At 37.4% G+C, this 22196-nt stretch overlaps 1 protein-coding gene across 2 annotated transcripts in view; it reads left to right on the top strand.

Annotated features, from left to right (window-relative positions):
• Window positions 1–381: 381 nt before the first annotated feature.
• The window catches only part of LOC307122065 (RAS guanyl-releasing protein 2), a 57878-nt gene continuing 36063 nt past the window's right edge, over window positions 382–22196 (top strand). The window contains exons 1-2 of one of the 2 annotated variants that reach the window (XM_079809882.1): window positions 439–710; window positions 2741–2780. The gene's annotated coding sequence lies outside the window, so the exon portion shown is untranslated. Of the gene's footprint in view, window positions 711–2740; window positions 2781–22196 lie in introns of both variants that reach the window. The other variant, XM_079809881.1, reaches the window with a different exon arrangement.

The raw sequence follows: 22196 nt of genomic DNA, 5'->3' as shown, positions 1-22196 counted from the left end.
AAGCTTTTAAAAATAAATTAAAGTTGCTGTCCGTAACTTTTTTGTGTTCAAGATTTAAACAGTAGGCTATTAATGAGAATGTGTAACATGAATCCATTTTCCAAACCGTGTTTTGAACGTTCAGAGAACATTAAGGAAATAATATTTGTACAGCTATCTTAATGGGAACGTTAGTAAAAACTTCTGGAACTTATTTTTGTTAGCTGTGGAGGAGAAAAGTAATGTATCACCCCTCTGTCATTCTCACTCGTGTGTGACAGAGCTCCAACAGGAGAGGGCGAGATTTCATCAAAAACAGTCAACAGGTGAGACACCCCGACCAAAATAGATGTCTACTAGTGGGACGCCGCCTTTATGCAGTGCTTGTCGATCTCGCCTTCTAGTGCGACTAATGGACCGCCTTTACACGCCTTCAGCTACAGAAACAGAGATTGCTTCACACACGCGCGGCACACACACCCATTCAGAGCTTCACTCTCCGCGTTCGTGTGCGCGCTTCTTGTAAATCTCCAACCTTGGGGAATCGAATAAGAAGACACTTGTGGCACAAGAGCGATGAAGATCAGTGCGCATAGGACGCTGTTTGTGTTTATCAGACCGTGAAAATATTTAAATATATGATCATTTACTGAACGGATCTCCAAACTTTCAAAAACCCGACCGATGTGGGCAGATGTGCTGATCCAGATCTGAATTAGCCGAACATCAAGGTGAGTGGGCACTGTTAGTTTGATTGGATGTCTGTGCGCGCGCGCATCGCACTGCGTTGTTTGGGGGGTTTGAACTCATTTCTGTTATTACGCATTATGCAAAACCAGGAATAAGCACAGAGGCGCGTTTACATCCGAGAGAGCGAAGCTCATTTCACGCCATGTGGTTATTTTTTAGTTAGCCTACATACTGACACTTCTGTTTGTGTATGACATTTTCCGTAAGCTCGCCTCTTCTTAACTCCCTGTGTGGTGCAATGCTGAGAAATTGGTTAAGAAAGCTTCTCTAAGCTGTTTTGATCTTAAATGAATGATTCATCCTAAAATTAAAATCTGGTCATTTAATTACCCTCATTTTGTTCCAAACCTGTATGTATTTCTTTCTTCTATGGAACATCTTCTTTCATGCTATGAAAGTCAATGGGGTCCAAACATCTTTATCTTTCGGTAGAAGAAAGAAATGCATACAGGTTGAAATAACATAAGGATGAATAAAATAAAATGAAAATTTTTTTGAGGGGAACTAACAGCATTTAAGCATTACCATACATTGTTTCCCCTGTCAGGAATGAACACTTACAACAGTCAGAAAAGCTTATAGATTCAAACATGTATGACTTTTCATGACATTACATCAGATGAGGCATCACTGATTTTCCCATGAGTACTGAGATGTCACACAGACTGGTCAGATGGTTTTCCTGCCCTTTTGCACTGTAATGGATGTTTTTTGGGGTAGAGTTAGAAAGGCTACGGCGGGACATTGGTCACTGTTATAATGGAATGATCTACTACTGCCTAATCACTGGGGAAGACATTATCAGACCTGTCTACTGAATTATCCAACATAGGCTCATTGGAAAAATGCACCGCTACCTACAATTCACTGCAGTTTCCAGCTGAAAACAAAAACACTAGTGGCAGTAAATAACTTTTATTCCTTTTCACACAAATTGTGATTACTGGGGCAGATTTTTGACTTATTTTCATGCGGTCCTTGCACAACACTACGATATTATGACCTCAGAATGCTTTTAACGTAGCGCATGATTTGAAAAATTAAGACTTCGATATTCTCGCGGTAAAGTTCTTTTTCGTTCTTCGCTTATGCCGAGTTCACACTGCACGATTTTCAAAGTAGTCAGATCACAGTTCTTTTCACACTGCATGACTATATGCGGTAGAATTAATTCGCTGTTGTGTTCACACTGCACGATGGATCGGCGACAGGGGGTTTCGCATTGGCGGGCGCCATCTTCTGGCGAGACGCGGGAATTCATTCAGCAAGCGACTATCACAGTGCATTATGGGTATTCTCTAGCTGTTGAGCGTACATCAGTTGTACACTCGTTATTGCCCTGCATTGGGGAATTGAATGAGTGCACTCGATAACGTCCACCATGGTTTCGGACACCACTACAAATGGCTGTCCCCTCAAACAGTGCCCTATTTAAGGGTATAGGGGGCGATTTCGGACACGGCCAATGTTTCACAACCAAACACATGCGAGATGTGACAAGGAAACAACGCAAGATCACGCGTGCTTCAGACCCAAGCCTGCCACACATGATAATTGATGCCAAAGCGTCTTGATCACCTCCAGGTGGTTGGTCCCAGTCATTTTCAATTTTCAGTCAGAACTCAGAACACATTTCACACAGCAGGATTTTGAATCGCTGACACGTCCAGATATTTAGCATGCCAAATATCTCACAATCTCGTCTGAGATTTTCTCAGATCGCATCTTTGATCATTCAGACTGTGTGATTGTCACTGATTTGCCTATGACTTTGGGCAGTTGTCTGCGATTTCGCGAAGCCTGTCAGCGAGTCAAAATGGGGGCTAAAATCATGCAGTGTAAACTCGGCATTTGGGGTAAAAAGAAATTTGAAATACATGATCAGTGGCATACTGTTATACCCCATTCACTTCCATAGTATGGAAAAAAAATACAATGGAAGTCAATGGGGCCCAACAACTGTTTGGTTACCCATATTCTTCAAAATATCTTTTTTTGTGTGTGTGTTCAGCAGAAGAAAGAAATTCATAGAGGTTTGGAACAACTTGAGGGTGAGTAAATAATGACAGAATTTGCATTTTTGGGTGAGCTATCCCTTATAGTGCCACTCACTGGACATTTCACTTGAGTAAAGTGCAAAAAGCAAGATAATATCATTAAGCAGACATTTCGCCACAGGCACATTTTTCCAATAAGCGTGGGTAGAAATAATGACAGATAACTAACTAACTAAATCAGTCTCACTGGCAGTTTGAAGAGTTATCACCTTTAAGTTTAAATAGAGCAGATTAATAACATACTGACCTGGGGAAAATCAAGTGTGAAGCAAAGAAAAAGAGATTCAGAGACGGTCGAAACGGATAATGTTCTCTCATAAAGACTTAAAAGGAATGGTTGTGGAATTTCTGCAGATCTAGAAGTGGAAAACAATGGCCTGAATTAAGAAAAAAAGATGAAATATGTAATATAAAATGGACACCTACTATTGAGAAACATGCACATATTTGTCCCTGACAGACTACATACAGTAAGAGACAGACACGGAAAAAAACAGCATATTGGAGATGAAAGCTGGATTAAGCTCAAGATTAAAAAAAAAAAAAAGAATGCTGCAGAGCTTTTTTTAGACAAAAGATATGCAGAGAGGAGGTTTGCAAGAAATGACTCATCGGGAAGATTCATGAAATTGGTGATATGTTTTACAGGAGAAAGTTGCCTGTGGATTTCCAGGCTATCAGGGTCACTTTATTTATTGGTGCAAAGCAGTGCGGGTCAATTTCTATACTAGTTCAATTAAAGTCACAATAGAGATTTCTGGATTAAAATATCCACTTGGACAGTTATATATATTTTTGACTAGTGTAGGCCTACTTACATTATCCCAAATGTTTATAAAGAAATAAGCCATTTCACGGGCCATGTCCGTGTGTCGCCTATCAATGACATCATACCCGCATTACCCTCGATTTCTGGTTTTATTTTGTAGAAACCATGGAAACACCAAAGACGCTTTAATATATTATGTGTTCTATTGGACTGGTCAGCTAGCCTGACAAGCCAGACCCACATCAAGATGTTGGGTCTGGCATCTCACCATTGGCAGGGCTCAATCCGAGGGGCGGGATAAACGGTTGTCTTTCAAATTCTCTCTGCACGCAATAGGATAGCGCTACAACCAACCAGAGCAACAAAGAAGGTGAAGCGGAGCTAGTTTGATAGATTAAACTTTCGCCGTGTCCGGTCAGCAAAACTCTGAACACATCTTCCTTTCTTAAGAATGACTTCAGTGCCGTTCTTTGTTCTTTTCTTAAAGAAAAGTTTAGCAACAAGTCTTCCAGGGTCGCGGCCAAAGCCAATTTGAAAAAACACTGTTCGCCAGCTTCTTTGTTTACAAGTAGCACGCGGAACCGCGGCAGCTCTGCCGTCATTATGTTAAGCCCGCCCATCGACTCTATACATGATGTGATTGGCCTGACCAGAGTTTGGTTTTTCCAGCTCACAAGCCAACGGAGAGTTGCTAGACTACCCTGGCTGCAAATTACACTTGCGTCTAGATTTCTAGGCTACAGGTGAGCAACTGTTTGGATGGATTCGTCGATAGAAAACAAATCATTGTTATTTAGCTCAACACGGTCTAATTGTTTAAATCTCGTTTTCTTGCTTTACCGCAAGTACCATGTTTTACCATGCCTAATATCAATCTAGCCTCCTGCAGTGTGCAATGTGTCTCATAGTAGCCGCAGAGCGAACAGAGTAGCATATTATGATTTTCAACACACTCAAATAATGTATCTAATATCATAAAACAGCGTTGCATTACCCGACATAAGGAAAAAGTGGAGGCGGTAGTCTGTGACATAAAAAAAGCTCCGCAAAATCAAGACGTCATCAAGCTACGCCTTTGTTTTGAATAAGCGACCTCTAGCTGCGAAAAATTACATATTGTGGCTTTAAGGCAGTTTTTAACTAGATGACTTGAAACAACTTGATTGTAGTGGGGGAATTTCACTTGCACATTGTTTTTTGATGAAACCTCATCCTCTTCTGTTAGGGCGGGGTCTGTAACATTCACTGCTTAAGAATGGAAGACACCCACAATACACACACATACTGCACTTTGTTATTTATCTAGACATTTACCCTTGTAAAAAAAGAAGTACACTTCAGCATACTTTTAAAAAGAATATTCCTTACGAAAATAATGTATTTTATATACACACACATATATATATATATATATACCCAGCTAGCAATAACCGTCTCTGTTAACTATAGGCCGACTATAGATTTGAGTTGTTCATCAAATGTTGTGTTCTGTGGCCAGTTACATGAACTAATTCAAATTAAACCGATCTATATAACTGACTTTTAAAAGTTAGGACCAGTCTTGAAGGAAAATATAAAAAAAGATGACTATTCTAAGCGGTTTATGCAACCGGCACCTGTTCTGAGCGTTTATGGGGATCTCCTTTTGCCAAACTATACTCAGGAAGTGTTGAGGTCTACACCAAGGTGCAGTTATGCAAACTCTCACACACATGCGTACACACGTTTGCACCCATGCAACATGCACACGACATACTGCATATTAGCAACTGCCCTTACAGTTATGCAGTTCACAACAATTTTAACAGTGTGTGCTATTCATGATTTACTCAGACACAATGACATGCAAATATTTACCTCTTTATGTCTAATCTTGACCATTTAGGGCTGTACTGCTCTGGTGAGCCTGGGCCTATGACATGACTTTGTAAAAACACAGGAAACACAGCATGACCCATTCTACTGTCAAGTTGGATCAACAGGAAACCCATGTGTTTAACAGAGTGTACTGTGTGAAGGTTTTAGGGATGTCTTCACCTAATTTCTACTGGGACAAGAATGAGAGGGAGATGTGCATATGATCAGTTATTTACTGACAGCGCTGCTCAAACACAAACATGTTGGGTTTCAATGTTTTATGGAGACTTTCCATAGACAGAATGATTGTTATACTGTACAAACTGTACATTATTTCCCCTAACCCTAAACTTACACCTAAACACAACTTTCACAGACAACCTGAATTTCCAAATTTAAAAAAACTTGAAATATCAAAAAAATATCTGGTATTTTTTGGGGACATTTGGTCCCCATAACGAGGGTTTACCACACACGCACACACACACACACACAGAGAGTGAGAGAGAGAGAGTTCTGTTCATTTGCATATCTGGTTTGATAGTGCTGCATTGTGTTGCTGCTGAAAGATGGACAGAGAAAATAGGAGAGAGAAAAACAAGTCTTCCTGTCTGCTTATTCAGTTCACCAGAATTGTACAGTAACCACAGTGCACATCTGACTATCTCTCTCGCTCTCTTAGTTTCAGGCTTAGTGTGGTTTATTGGCATGACTTCACTAAACTGCACATTTGTACTGTCTTGACTTTTGTAGCATAGTTGTGTGCAATGAGAAACTGTGAAATATGTAAATAAAGTAAAACAAAAAAGCTATTGAATCTTAAAGGGTTCTTTCAGACATTTCATAGAACCTTTTAGGGGTTTCCATCATGTGATATTTTTTTTTTATTTAGTAATTAATTAGCAATTTTCATTTTAATAAAATGTTATGAATTTAACAGCTCGTGAACATACGCTAGAAATATGCTGAAATCCATTAAACATGAAAGTTTTATGCCATCATTTAAAGAGTTCATGAACTGGCTTTTTACCTTTTTTTATACTATTATTACGTTAGCGTGGTTTTTACATGCAAAAAAATCATAATGAATAAGTAATAGGCTATTTTCTACCCTGGTTTTGAACCTCTCTCCTGGAACGCTCGGTTTTTATGGGCGTACCGCACTTGGAAGTAAACGCCCACTGCTATGATTGGATAACAGTTTTGCATAATAATGAGTTTCGGGTCCCCCGTCAGTACATGTGGGGAAATGTTTTGTAAACTTCCAATGTGGAGAAACGCAACCGGAATCAGCCCACAGGGCTCCCAAAATGTCTTTATCAAACAAACTATTTATCTCTCATCCATCCGCAATTAATATGAATGTTATTTTTTATTACTTGGCCCGCCCGATTGGTGGATATATCCGCAAACCGCGCATCACTAACACATACACACACACAAGCCAAGTACGTGCATCAGCAAAACTTCACTGCAGACAAATCAGCATGTTCCGCAACATAATCAGTAGATATCAAATTATCTTTAACAATGCAATACTTTCACATATAAAAAACATGTTTTACTCACATAAGTGTGTTGCACCATTCCTGTCGGATCCAATATAGAAGGCACAGCATTGTGTTTTAATCTCAATCTGTCTGCAAATCCAGTCTCGACATGTATCTTGTATCACGATTCCGCAGTGAAATGAAGCGAACAAACGTGCAATGTCTTACGCACGTGAGCTGGAACTTCATTAAAAATAAAGTTAAACCACACATTCTTAAAGGGTTAGTTCACCCAAAAATGAAAATTCTGTCATTAATTACTCACCCTTATGTCGTTCGACACCCGTAAGACCTCCGTTCATATTCGGAACACAAATGAAGATATTTTTGTTGAAAGCTGATGGCTGAGAAGGGCTTCAGATAGGCCTCCATTGGCATTCAGTACATTAATACTCCCATTAATACTCCCAAGACCCAGAAAAGGCACTTAAAACGTTGTTACAAAGTCCATCTCACCACAGTGACTCTACAATAATTTTACGATGCGACGACAATAGATTTTGTGCGCAAAAAAAAATCTAAATAACACCTTTATTCAACTTGTTATTGCCTTCCGTGTGTGCCTCCACGACACATGCGCGAGAATATGACGCAGATCCGGTGTTCGGACAGATGACCCAGAAGCGATTTGTTGACAAGCAGAGGAAGACGCGTGTGTCTAAGCTGTTGAATTCTACATTGATCGTGCTTTAGGTCTCAGCGTAGTTCTCAAAATGGGACTAAAGTGTGCATTTCATGGATTCCCGAACCCCGGCGCTACGTCATATTCTCGCGCATGCGTCGTGGAGGCACACACGGAAGGCAATAACAAGTTGGATAAAGGTGTTATTTGGATTTTTTTTTGCGCACAAAAACTATTGATGTCGCATCATAAAATTATTGTAGAGTCACTGATGTGAGATGGAATTTGTAACGACGTTTTAAGTGCCTTTTATGGGTCTTGGGAGTATTAATGTACTGAATGCCAATGGAGGCCTATCTGAAGCCTTTCTCAGCCATCAGCTTTCAACAAAAATATCTTCATTTGTGTTCCGAATATGAACGGAGGTCTTACGAGTGTCAAACGACATGAGGGTGAGTAATTAATGACAGAATTTTCATTTTTGGGTGAACTAACCCTTTAATATTAGAATCCGAAGGAAGCTTATGCAGCGATTGTGTTCTTCCACAACCAGGCACAGCGCAATATCTTGCTATTTTCGGCATGTTTATTACTCGGTAGCGCGATCAGTTTAGCTCTACGGGTCGGAGGGCGGGCTTGAGGCGGCGTTTTTCACCACACTCTGACGTCACAGCTTGGCACATTCTGAGATCGAGCGTTTGCTGGGCCTGGTGTCAATAAAAGCTTTTCTTTGAATAACAAGGAAGTTTTCAACCCACGAAACTTACAGGATATTCTTATACGATGAACTTTTATATATCAAAGGCTGAATGAAAAGTTGATTTCTCAATTCATCACCCCTTAAAGACATTTCTCCTTATATAGACCTTATGTACCAGAGAAACAAGCGTGCAGCCATCTTTAGAATGTTGTCTTCCGTTAGCTCTGTATTTCTATTTCTAGTGTAGCGCTGAAAAGAGGCATACATAAGGTTTTGGCATGAAGGGTTCTTTAAAATAGAGTCGAGAACATACAGTCACTAAAAAACTGCACCTTTGTACTGCCTAAGCATTTGCAGCATAACTGTGCAATAAAAATGTGCAGTGTAAAACAAAGTAAAATAACAATACAGTGAATAAACAAGTAATATTAAGATATGAAATGCATACCGTTATCTCGTTTATTCTCTGTGAAATACATACATAAACAGTAGCTTCCGCCTTTTGTTAAGCTGTCAAACTGTTCCATTTTCGGGGCAACAGGAAGCATCTGCACTGAGATAGAACGACCAACAGAGAACATTCCCTCTGTTTTTCCTGTACACACAGACAGAGCAGCCTGGACTCATTGTTAATACGTAGGTATAAATACGTAACATTTTCAGGTGCAAAACATACATTTTTGTATGTTTGGAAAGATGCTAAAATGTGCAATATGGACATACTGACTACATTTAAATGCAAACATCATTATGTATTTATAACTAAAGAAATGCTAAATTTACGAATCTTTTATATCATAAATATAATTTTATAATTGCCCTTACCGCTTTTATAGGTAAATTGTAGATCCCTTAAAGGGATAGTTCACCCAAAAATGAAAATTAGCCCATGATTTACTCACCCTCAAGTCATCCTATGTGTATATGACATTCTTCTTTCAGACGAATAAAATCGGTGTTATATTAAAAAAGTCCTGGCTAATCCAAGCATTATAATAGCAGTAATAGTTGCTCTGTTTTTGAAGTCCATAAAAAAATGCATCTGTCCGTCAAATAAAGTGCTCCACACGGCTCTGGGGGGTTGATAAAGGCCTTCTGAAGCGAAACGATGTGTTTGTGTAAGAAAACTATCCATATTTAAAACTTTATAAAGTAAAGTTCCAGCCGATCGCCTTCCATGGAAAAAGTGTTGAAAGTGCCTCTCGCCGTTCAAAAGGCTTACGCTACGTCTGACAAGCGTAACTGGTAGCCTTAGCATTTTGAACTGCAGAGGCACTTTCAACACTTTTTCCATAAATTGAATACGGAAGGCGATCGGCCGAAACGTTGCTTTATAAAGTTTTAAATATGAATATTTTCTCACACAAACGCATCGATTCACTTCAGAAGGCCTTTATTAACCCCCCAGAGCTGTGTGGAGCACTTTATTTGACGGACAGATGCATTTTTTATGGACTTCAAAAACAGAGCAACAATTACTGCTTTTAGCTTGGATTAGCCAGGACTTTTTAAATATAACTCTGATTGTGTTTGTCTGAAAGAAGAATGTCATACACACCTAGGATGACTTGAGGGTAAGTGAATCATGGACTAATTTTCATTTTTGGGTGAACTATCCCTTTAACCCTACCCCCAAACGCTTTTGTACATCTAAAAGTTGTTTATACGTAAATAATTTAAGTTTTAGTGCTGTCAATACGTCGATATTGTAAGTATATATCAGTGTGTATGAAATAATAATGACTTAATTAAATGTACCATGTACCAAAAATTTGTGATGGGGAGTCGACTCCAAATCGACTCTTAATAGCCCTAGAGTCAGTTCCAGCTTAGGAATCGACTCATTGCCGACTGAAATCACTCACTCCTGCGTCAGAGATCTGGAGCAGTTGCAGAAAACATCCGTCACATACTACATGTAGCTTACTTTACACAAAAAATAACAGCCAATCACATTGTAATTATAGCCTACAAACCTCTGTGCCAGCTTTGTGGTTTCATCTAAGTTTTATTAATATTCATACTTAGTTTTTAATGTTGTTTATATGTCTATGTGGTGTGCTTTATAAGAGAAAACGTGCAAATTCATTAGTCAACACCATTGCTGAGTATTTTCTCCTTAAAAGTCCAGTGAACCAAAGACAGTCTCAAAAAACGCTGTTTGAAATTGCTGGTGTTTCTGATGTCACAAACTACCTGGTAACCAATCACGTCAATGTGCGAGCGGGCTTTAGCATATCATCATTACTATGCTGTGACGCAGGGGAGTGTCAAGAGAAGCCATACCGGTATATTTTTCTGTTGATATGATCGTGTGCTTTTAACAATATAGTGGGTGAATTATGTATATGATGTATATTACCATGTTATGATGAACAAAATGCATTTCTTCACTGACATTCTGATTTGTTCAAAACTTTTCTAAGAATGGTGATTTTTAGAAGGCAGACTGAGATGGCAAACATGGTTTGTGCTACACATTACAACGTAGTCAAGCAAATGGCTAATCATATTAATTACTGTTACAAGTCCGATGTTGTAAATATCAATACAATTGTGCAGCGTTTACTACAGTAACTTGAGTAAAAGTTGATGAGTGGATCTCAGAGCTGGTGTGAGTGAGAGGAGGCGGGGCTAATATGCATATTCATGATTTTGTATATACTAAATCAAGCAAGATTGTACAGTTACATTCAAGCTATTTTAAGGTATGAAGACATTTTTTGTGATTTTGGTGATCAAAGATGAGTTTTAAGGGATACAGGGGACTTTAATACAATAAATATTAATTTGGTTTGCCATGGTTATCCTTATTTGTGTTCATAATCATTAAACTAATCATACTTTTTTTTTTACTTCCAACAAGAAACTTTTTTACTTTAAACACAGTAATACTTGTATATTATTGTATGTATCTAGATATTATTTTTCGTATCTTGAACTCACCTGTCCAAGCAGCTTTTTGCACTATTACAAGAGATGACGCTTATCGCCTTCACCCAAACTTTTAGATGAATTCATTAATGAATACATTACTCTCTCTCTGTCTCATTTATTTAACTCTGAGATTTTCTCATGACTTTTCCCTCTTTAAAATTAAAGTATTGACAACAACTAGGAAACAATGGTTAAATGCATAATTTCAAAGTAGTCATCTCTAAACTGGACTAATTTGACCAGTCATTACACACGTAATGTAGGCTATTTTCGACACAAAGCCGTCTTTGTGTTGAAAATTGCTTACATTAAGTGTGTAATAATGATGGCAATCTTGTATTCTTATTGCTGACCCTGTTTTGAAATGAAGTTAATGGAGCAAATATAGTCGAGTCCATCGACTCCTACAGTTGGAGTTGGGAATCGGAGTTGACTCTGAAAAATCCAGAATTGAGCACCTTTAGTAAAGATACACATGAAAACTCATGAGATCACGTTGGACAGAGAGCCACAAGATTCACAGAAGGCCTTAGACAATGACTGTGTTTACATTCACCCTCATAATATGATTATATTTGAGATTTAGGCAACCTCATATAAACACAATACTTTCAAATTGATGCGATTAAGCTCATAAGCAATTGATTTTAATCTCAATAAATAGGCATGTGAAGTGTGCACTTGACGTAAGAAGATTAACACATTGACCGGTAACACACCTACACTGTAAAAAAAAAATCAGGTCTCCAATTGAAAATGTTCTAGTGACCGATCACATCTAAATGTTTTAGTAGGCCAAATTGAATTTCTGTTAATTAAATTGCATCAATTCACAGAAATTCAATTTGGCCAACTGAAAAATTTAGGTGTGATCGGTCACTAGAAAATGTTCAATTGAGGACCTGATTTTTTTTTTTTTTACAGTGTACTTTATGTGAGTTCATAATTTGTGCTGTGCATTCGGCTATGTGAATTATGGCAGTAAAAATAACAGCAATTCTTGGTGAATAATCAGAATAATGAAAATTGCTTGTAAACATAAGTGAAGAGGTTTATTCGTGTCAGGTAAACAACTTACTGTGATTGTACTCTGATTTAGGTGGTTCGTAATTTTTTGACTGCAGAACAGATCTTCCCACATAAATCATACATGGCTCAAAAACGGCAAAAATCATGAAATTTCCGTAAGGGTCAAGACCATTTTTAATGGCACAGCACTTCTTTTAACAAGTTATGTACATCTCCTGCTCTGTAACAAGACACCTGCATGCCAACTGTCTCTATTCAAATTAATGCATGGCGTGGACTAAATGTAAAGCTAATGTTAGGCTCCAATAAAATCATAAATACGTTCTCAATGAGTAAAATCAGCTGTGCCCTATAGGCTACACTTATTATTATTATTCAAATTAATATTAAATCATTAGTATTTAATTATTATTGCTTACTCAAACATACACACACACACTACCCACACTAAATGTAATACATTTGGCAGATTCTGCCTGTAAAAAGACTAGAGAGTGAAGGGACAACACCTGTACATCCACATGACCAAGTCCGCCACATTACAAAAATAGCTGTTTCCTGCAACACGATAGTCTCTACTGTGGTCCAAAACAGCCGCAAACCAAAAAGCAAGCTCATTGTCACTCACTGTTTAGAGATGCTGCTTCTTTTGTTCATGTTCCTCATGTATAAAATGGATCTAAACTCTCAGATGGGCTGTTATCTCAGATCAGTAAAGCAGCCTATATAGGCTAATGAACAACAATAGTACTTTTTTGTGATGTTGTTGTTATTATTATTTAATGCAGATGGATGGATTTTACTGGTGTTCATCATCATAGTAACCAGAGCAAGGTTTTGTTCTGGGTAAGAAGTGGCAAACAGAAACTTGACCAATCAGCTGTGAGCAAAGTGTGACATCTCTGATGCAGCAAAATGATTATTACTCTTGTATGTCTAAAGCATGTTTCACAGTTAAAGAATTATAGAGATCTTATCTTATGTTTATAATCCCTTCAGTTCATTTAGGGTATGTTTACACCATTTTCAACTAAAAGCCGTTCATGTAGGTTACATAAAAAATGCATTTTGGGGGCCTGAAAACGCAAACTTTTCCAAATGGGATTTAAGGTGCAGGGTTTTAAAAACAGTACCTTTACTGTCTCCATGTAAACAACAAAAACGTGAATTTGTGAAAACGGTGGCGTCATGCATATGGACCCTTTTCACAGACTGTAATGACGCGTTTTAATATCGTAAATCCTGCAACATTTTTTGTATTTTCATTTTTTTTTTAAATGTATGTACATTTATAACACTAATACTTTGTATTATATTACTTTTGCATCAAATTACAAAAAACAAGTTACCGCTGCTGTGAGGGTGTTTCTAATACAGCGTCTATTGGGAGTGACAACTTTTTGGAAGTTGTGAAATCACTAATGTGGAGTTTTTCTTTTGCTATTTGAGCAAATGGGGACACAAAAAATATATTTAATGTATTCTCTCATTCACCACTATAAAAGTTAACCCAATGACTTCTGCTTCTGAGAAACCCAGAAATGTGAAAAGGGTCTATTGCATGCTCACTCTATAGGTGTGGGGTTTCTCTTTACAAAGTCACATCGCCAACTACTGGCCTGGCATGCATAATACAGTGCTTTTAGTCATATCTGCTGATCCACGTGAACGGTGATTGCTTTGACAACGTCAAATGTCTGTTGTTGGTTGTGTTTTAAGTACACACTGTTGCACTGTATACTCTCGCTGGATTACTGCTTTTGTTTTGTTTTAGTAAAGAAAACTATATCGTTTAAGCTACATCTTCTTTGTCATCCTTTGCGGAACTCCCCCTGACAATGAATGCGACAAATAATATTATTAACCTGTTAACTGTCACAGCCCTTTTGAGCATAGATCTAAACTTAAATGGTTGTAATTCATGAATGCTTTGGAATACAGATACAGAACTAAGGTCTCTTTTAAAAAATAGTAATCAGCAGATTATTGCAGAAGTGAAAGTGTAAAAAAGTTATAGAAGTTTAAAGTGCCCCTATTATTCTATTTTAAAGGCTTTTGTTTTGGAGATCTCCTACAAGTTTTCATGCATCAAAGGTCAAAAAACTCTTTCATTTTCTCATAATATACATTGCACATCACCACATTGTTCAATGATTCTCAAACGACTCGATGGATGGTTCTGTCTCTCTAAAAACCTCCTTTCGAGAGCTACTCTGCTCTGATTGGTCAGATGGCCTAGTCTGTTGTGGTTGGTCTTACAGCGTTGGAAACAAAAACGCCCATATACCATAACAAGCTCCGTGCGGAGGGTTCATAAAGCTCAAAGATTGGACACACTGTAAAGATGTCGATTTTACTATATCAATCTGAGCATTAGTCCAATGCTGAAATATTGAAAGAACTAGTTATTCAACTCAAACCTCCATCGCAAGGACGACTTGAGCAGGACGTTTCTCAGTGATACGCTACTCACTTTGCGGTACATCATAAGATGTTGCAGCTGTATTTCCTCACCATCAGCATTAACAGGAGTATGTCCATCAACAAACCCATGCGTATATATTTCTAATCTATTGTGGAACACATGCGGGAACTGTATTAACTGTATCAATAATGGTGCATATGTTAGCCGAGCACTAACGTGAATGTATATTAAAGTTTGCAAAATCTTGCTACATCCTTTATCTTTACTCAACATAGTAAGAACAACAGACAATCTGCATTAATAGACAGTTTGGGTAATAATGGTGCCCACAGCTGATTTGCAGAACTATTTCAGTAAGACGTAATTAAGTAATAACGTGATTTAGCCGGAAACTAACACAATATAAAACACAAAACTACGCATTTTGAACACCCGGTAGAAAATATATGCATCAATAATTAATCATACTTACAGGTTGTGATTCTGAGGAACAAGCTGGTCCAAATAAACTACTGTACTGTAAAACTACTGTACTGTACTGTACTGTAAAGTACTGACCCATCTTTCCAAAGCAAGCATTTTGCGAATCCCGTGTTGAACTCCGTAAAATGACGTGTTTAAGGGCGGGACAAGTTGTTTGCGGACAGACAACGTACAACATAGGCGGGCATGATGCAAATATCATTTCTAGTGACGTAGAACTGTCACACAGTAAGATTCGAACATAAAACGACTTGTTTAGGCGGTTCAGGTTCGATTCTTTCTTTTGGGAGACAATAACTTTATTTATCGTGCAATTTCAAATTTGCAACTTTGCAGAACTTTTACATTCACAAACAGCTATATTACACACTGCATGAAAGGTAATATTCGAAAAATCATAATAGAGGCACTTTAAAGCTACACTGTGTGATATTTTCCCCCATCTAGCGGTTAAGGTATAAGGTATATGACCATCCAGTGAATATTAGTTTCTCTTCCTCTCAATTCCGATTTCGTTTTAACTCCTACGGTGGCCGATTTAGTCAAAGATTAAGATGGCTTCCAGTTCGACCTTGTCCACATTCGACACGGTGCCATCGAGTGTTAAAACGCGAAAGGCAAAGCTTGAATTCACGGGTATGTCCCTCTTTGGCTGATGTACTTTCAAGATGGAGGGGCAACATGGCGACCTGCATTCGAACCCATTACCGTATGTATTTTCAATGGCATATTATAAACTTACGAGAATACTTTATTACTTGAAAGAAGTAAATATGAATTAATGAGCACATATATTTTTGAAAGAACTGAGTGTTTTTAGCTAAGAACAAACTAAAAAAGTTACACAGTGTAGCTTTAAGTTTACTGTAAAGCAAATGTACTGAATTTAAAAAATATATATGTACAAAATATATATTTTACAAAATAATTTGGCCATAGGTCTAACAAAATTCCAAATTTAAAGTTGATATCACAAAAATTGAGCTTTCAAATGATACCTAATTAATAAAATATATGATAGGGAATTCGAAGAGCTAGGGAACTCTATAAACATAAGTTGTGTCCCAAATGACGCACTATACACTATGCACTTACTCAACTGTGTAGTGTATGAACTTTACATCGTTATTTTGTCATTCAACATCGGAATCTAGTAGTGCCTCCCCCTCCACTACGTGATTAAAGCTGCGACATTTGAGTGCATGAAGTGTCCAACATTCCACACTTCGTTTTTTCTGTTAATTTAGTGCATCATCCGGGTATTTAAAGTGCACTTTTTCTTTTTGGAATTTTCAGTGTAAACACACTACTTATACTTAAAAACGTTATGGAATAGTGCATAAGTATGCAAATTGGGACGCACCTCTTGGGATTTAGGTCGGTCTTCAAAGCCTTGCATTACATGGACAATTATATTTAATATCAAGCTTTTAAATAAAAAATATACATCAATAAAAAAATGTTTTATTAACAATAAATATTTTTTTTTTAATATAATATCAAAACATATAACTTATCTTAATTTTTTTATTTTTCTATCTGTGTACTGTTGTCGTCTCTGTGCACTGCAAAGCTTCTTCTGTCACCGAAACAAATTCCTTGGGTGTGCAAGCTTACTTGGCAATAAATCTCTTTCTAATTCTGACTCTGAAATACTTATAATCTCTTCATTTTCTGCAGAGAAATGACTCATGTTCGCTCATGTTTCACATGATTGGCTGCTCACATTTTTATGTACAAGCACTGCAGTGTTAAACATAAACCCAGCTTTGAAAGAGACGGTTTCAGTACTATATACAGTAGCACTCTATAAAGTAGCAAGCACTGTGAAACTGCTGAATCAGATCTAAACCGAGTTAGATTTGTTTCCTTTTGTCAACTTGAAACCCTGAGTTTGGAGAATTTGTTGTCTAACGCGGATACCATTCCTCTAAATAGCATAGTCTCTCACTTCTCTTTCTCCCTGTTTCTTTCTCCACTGAGGTTTCTTTAGGTGAGACCATGATCTAACTTTGACAGCAATGATGAAACATCCAATAATGAGAGTGAGATTAATAGTTGCATTGAGATTTGCATCATCAATGTTGCGCTATCATTGCTTTGCCGCTTCAGTGACCGATAATATCACACTCCATATTTCCTCCTTTAATGAATGCTGTGTGTCTGATTAGATCAACATTTTTATTGTACAGAGTCATGAGAGAGAGTGATGGAGAAAGAAATAAAGACAGACAGATAATGTTGTATTTCATACTTGAAGGTCTCTTGAATGCAGTCAGACTTCATTTTATTCAGTTAGATGCATCTTTCAAGCCCTGAGCCGTCAGGACACACACTCTGCAGGAGGGACTGAAATATTCAAAACACCTCTCCCATAAAACACCGGACAAACACACACACACACTCACTCATAACCTTCGATTAAATCCCTGTGAGGATCAATAGTTCTGGGGTTCTGTCACCAAGCAACAGAAGCTTCAGAAAACAGCTGCTGACAGACTAGTTACACACACACACACACAATACACACACACACAAACATATCCTCATGCATGTGTTTTAAATCCCCATGGTAAAGCATCAGAGACAGATGACAAACTAGACAGCTGTTTTATTCAGAAATGCATCAAATGTTAATTTCTATAGCCTGTTAACTGTCAGTACACCAGTAGCGGGACACTTGATGCGCTTTTTAATTTTTGTAAATATTTATTTATTTTTTGTTGTTGTTTTTTTTACTGTAAAGTAAATGTACTGAACTAAAATGTTTTATACAAAATACATATTTTACTAAATAATTAGCTATCTAATGGCTAGAAAATCAAAGCCATATGTCTAACCAAGTTGTGTTCCAAATTTAAAGTTGAAATCACAAAAAAAAAAAAAAAATGGTAATCCATTCCCTGGTAATGAATTGTCAAGACGATTTTTTTTAGTGTTTAAGATTTCAAATGATACCTAATTTATTATGATTACTAAAAAATGTAATAGGGAAAAAAGGCAATAAAGAAGCATGCCAAGTGTCCAGCCACCGGGACATTGACAGTTATTGTATGTATCCAGTATGAGTTTGCTGCCAATACAGTAAATGTTCTCACTAAAACTGTATTTGACTTTTTCATGTGAATGGTGAGTTTGGCATATTGACATATGGCATGTTGACATATTGCTGTTTGTCCATAAAAAAAAAAAAAAACATTTAGCCCATCCCAGCAAGCAATAGCCGTCATTTCACTGTCTCAGTTAACTATAGACCCGATATAGTCCAGCTATGAGTAACTCACTTCTAGCCAAAATAACCTTGAATTTGTTTACATGTCGTTTTTGCCAAAATAACTTGCGAGATGTATGATATTCCATCATGTAATCAAAGTCAACAGTGATTACAAAGTGTTTGGTTTCATTTCTTTGACATGTTCTATGCGTAGCCTGTGCAATGATGCTTAATGATGATTAGTCTATTTTTGGGCTATGGTTAGACGTCTATTAAATTTTCACTGACAGCCTAAATTTTGCCTTGTTTTAGCCTACATGTCAGGGCTGTGTTTGGACGGCTATTAGACGTCTTTTAAACGCAAAATTGCTTGCTGGGATGTCTTGTCTTTTAGATCATGTGTTTGATTTAAGGCCTATCCACCTTTTAACCTACACCCCATGACGCTTTGCACAAATAATGGGAGTAACTGTTACAACTATAACAGCTACAAAACTGTAAACAATCAACAAAAGGTTTGCTCTATGAACACAGTAATAAGAATTTTCAAAAACTGGGTACAATGAGATGACATTATACTACTCACCCTTCAACCCTTTAAATTTAAAAGTGTAAAAACATGAACAAATTAATAAAACAGACCATGAATAATCCTAAAAGCTAGATTATTTCCACATCAGTAATGTATAATTATCACTGTAGTAATGCATGTCTGTATTATGTAATATGTTGCCTTAATCAAAAATGTTCATTAACTGGCCACATTGCGTAATAATATGTCATTTTGACAGACAATAAATATTGTTTACCTGCTTTAGAAATATTCAAGGTGAATATTAGTGAAAAGGGGAGACAAATCACATTTTAAAGCATCGGTGTGAAAACAAAACTTGAATGAGACGTGAGCATTTGGGGAGAAAAACAAGAGATTCTTAGTGCATTCCAGTGAATTATTCATGGGATAGGCCTATATTGAACATTAAATCGGGAGAGCAGACCACAGATGCGCAGGGCTGCGTTTCCCACAAGCGTCGTAAGCCTAGGTTGATCACAGAGACCATTGGTGGCAATTGTTCTGCGATCAATTTAGGCTTATGATGCTTTTGGGAAACGCAGCCCAGTATGGTTTGTTTCACACTGTTACAGTGGAATGCAAAAGAAAAAAATCAGGAGGAAAACATTACATTAAAAATACCAAGCGTTACATTATACTCCAGGGGCCCGTTTCAGAAAGGCAGTTAAGTGAAAACTCTGTTAACAATGAAATGAGGTAAACTCTGGGTTTTCCATTTCAGAATGGGACGTATGTTAAACTCGAGAAAGCACTGTAAGTCAAGCCCGTTTCTGAAAGAGAGGTAACTACTCAGAGTCCATGGTAACTTACTCTGTGAACCTAACCTGGTTTGGTAAACCCAGAGTTTATTTCGGTCTCCTCACCCTTTTTAAAGTGCCAGCTGTGTTTAAATACTTAATTCATTAATTCATACTGCACAAATGCTTTTCATACTAAGTATTTTTCTTACCCTCTTAGCAGATCATTTGCAAAATAAGAAAAATGCACTTAAATTAGCTTTTTTTGTCCCTCAGAAAACAAGACTAAATACTTATGTCATTGTTCTTATGTAAAAAATGCACATTGATTTAAGATCTTTAAACTATTTTGACTGGAAGTAACAAGACAAAAGAAAATCATTTTTTTGCAGTGCAGGTACATTCATTCACTGCAAATATTTTCATCAAGAGGACACAGTCAAAATGACAAAAATAGCATCCTGTAGATGAGGAGGCTGCAATTATTTGTAGGGAGGAAAAGGCTGCTGCACATTGAAATAGACACTGAATGATTTATTTAATATGTCAAATGTTTGTAAAGTCATGAATCCATGAACCTTTTATGCTTAAAGCTTTACCTGATTGAATTATATTTTTATACTTCATTTTTAGCTGCTACCACATTCTTTTTTTCTTCTTTTTTTTTTGCCCATGGGATACCATGAAAATTAATATTAGTTCAATAACTTACTGCTCTGCCAGTTTTCACCTCTGATATTATAACAGTGATTAAGAATTAAATTTACGTTTGACCTGGAAGTATGCAGGCGTCTTTTGTCGGGTGCTGTTGCTACACTCTCAGAAAAAAAGGTACAGTGGAGGTACAATTTGGTTCCTTGGGGAACAAAACGTATAACTGTACCTTTAAAAGGTACACAATTGATCTTTAGGGTACAATTAAACCGTTGGCAGGCAAGTTCAGTCCTAGAGAGTCGCTGTCCTGCAGAGTTTGGCTCCAACCCTGAAAGACATCTATAGAAGCTCTTATTGAGAATTAACAGCGGTTTAGATGTTGATGTTTGTTTGAAAATATTTGGTCACCATTATGGTGATCGGTGTATCATTTAGTTGGGCAGTTTGACTCTTGGCTTTTTATGCGAGCTTGTGGTTTTTGTTACAGTCTTAAGAAAACACATAATCTGTTCAAATCAAAAGAAGCCATAAACAAAAATTATCATGAAGAAAAATGCTTGTCTAAACTCATCACTGACTAAAAATATTAATAAATAATATTCACCAACAATAATTTCTTGCCACAGATCAGACATTCTAAATTTTGTTTTTTAAATACATTCTAGGGGGAAAAAGTTTGGATGCACACAGATATCAAGAATCATCATATGCAACAATGGTGACATACTTAATGCTGCAATGCTGTGAGCCATGAGTTTTATACTGTGGTGGCTTAGTAGGGTTGGAGCTAAACTCTGCAGGACATCAACTCTCTAGGACCGAATTTGCCTACCCCTGACTTAGAGGTACAAAAATTTACCCTTAAGGGTACCACCCCAGTGACGGCCACTTGTACCTTTAAAAGGTAAAATTTTGTACTCTTTTTTTTGAGAGTGCATGGTGAATCATAATTTCGGAGCTCCATTGATCATGGCTTTTCATAATCCTGCACTCCCTTAACTCATGTCCCGTCCACACGAAGCCAGAGCTTTCCCTATACAATCTTTTTTTTCCCTCGTTTCAAGAAATATCTGTGTACACACAAGAGCACTGAAACCGACTCAAAAGGATAAAATAACATTAAATAAATGTACTACTTACCTGATGTGTTTTATTTACTCCTACACCTACCCTAACCCTAAACCTACCCGTACAATAATGCAATTACAGTAATTAAATGATGAATATTGATGTGCGCATGCCCAGTGCCCATAGCTCTCTTTCTAGTCTTTCCTGTGCGGGACGTGGTGTGATGACATCACCGTTTCCCAAAATATAGCCTACGGATTGGCTGTACACACGAAAACGCAAGGGTGTCGTTTTCAGATTCCACTCTGGAACCCGGTTTCAAAAAATATCGGTTTCATGCTCCCAAAACGCTGCGTCCGTGTGGATGAAACGCTGATACGGTACAAAATTGTTACGTATACAGCTAAACACGTCGCCATGTGGACGGTGTCTCAGAGGCCGTTTCTCAAAACCAAGTACGCATACTTCAGACTTGCGTCCTTGTTAGTTCAGACTTGCCAAGTGCGACTCAGGAGAATGAACTCCAGAGGAAGTCTGGTAATTCTGCAAACGGAACAGCAGCGTTCTTGATAGCGTCACTCAGCTCGCTCTGGCTACTCCGGTTATCTCTGTATGTATATTTGAGGCTACAATAAAACTAAATATATTATAAAACACCACTCCGCCTCTTTTTGTTTTCATTTAGAAAAAATCTTAAACATATTAATAGCCACACAAATGTAGTTCAGGCAATGCATACATTGATTATATTCACTGCATATATTTATAACAAAAGGAAATATAAAACACAA

Source organism: Gobio gobio, assembly GCF_949357685.1.
Source record: "Gobio gobio genome assembly, chromosome: 2".
Classification (NCBI taxonomy): Eukaryota; Metazoa; Chordata; class Actinopteri; order Cypriniformes; family Gobionidae; genus Gobio; species Gobio gobio.
The sequence above is the reverse complement of the archived record's forward strand: the minus strand, read 5'-3'. Positions and strand labels throughout refer to the sequence as shown.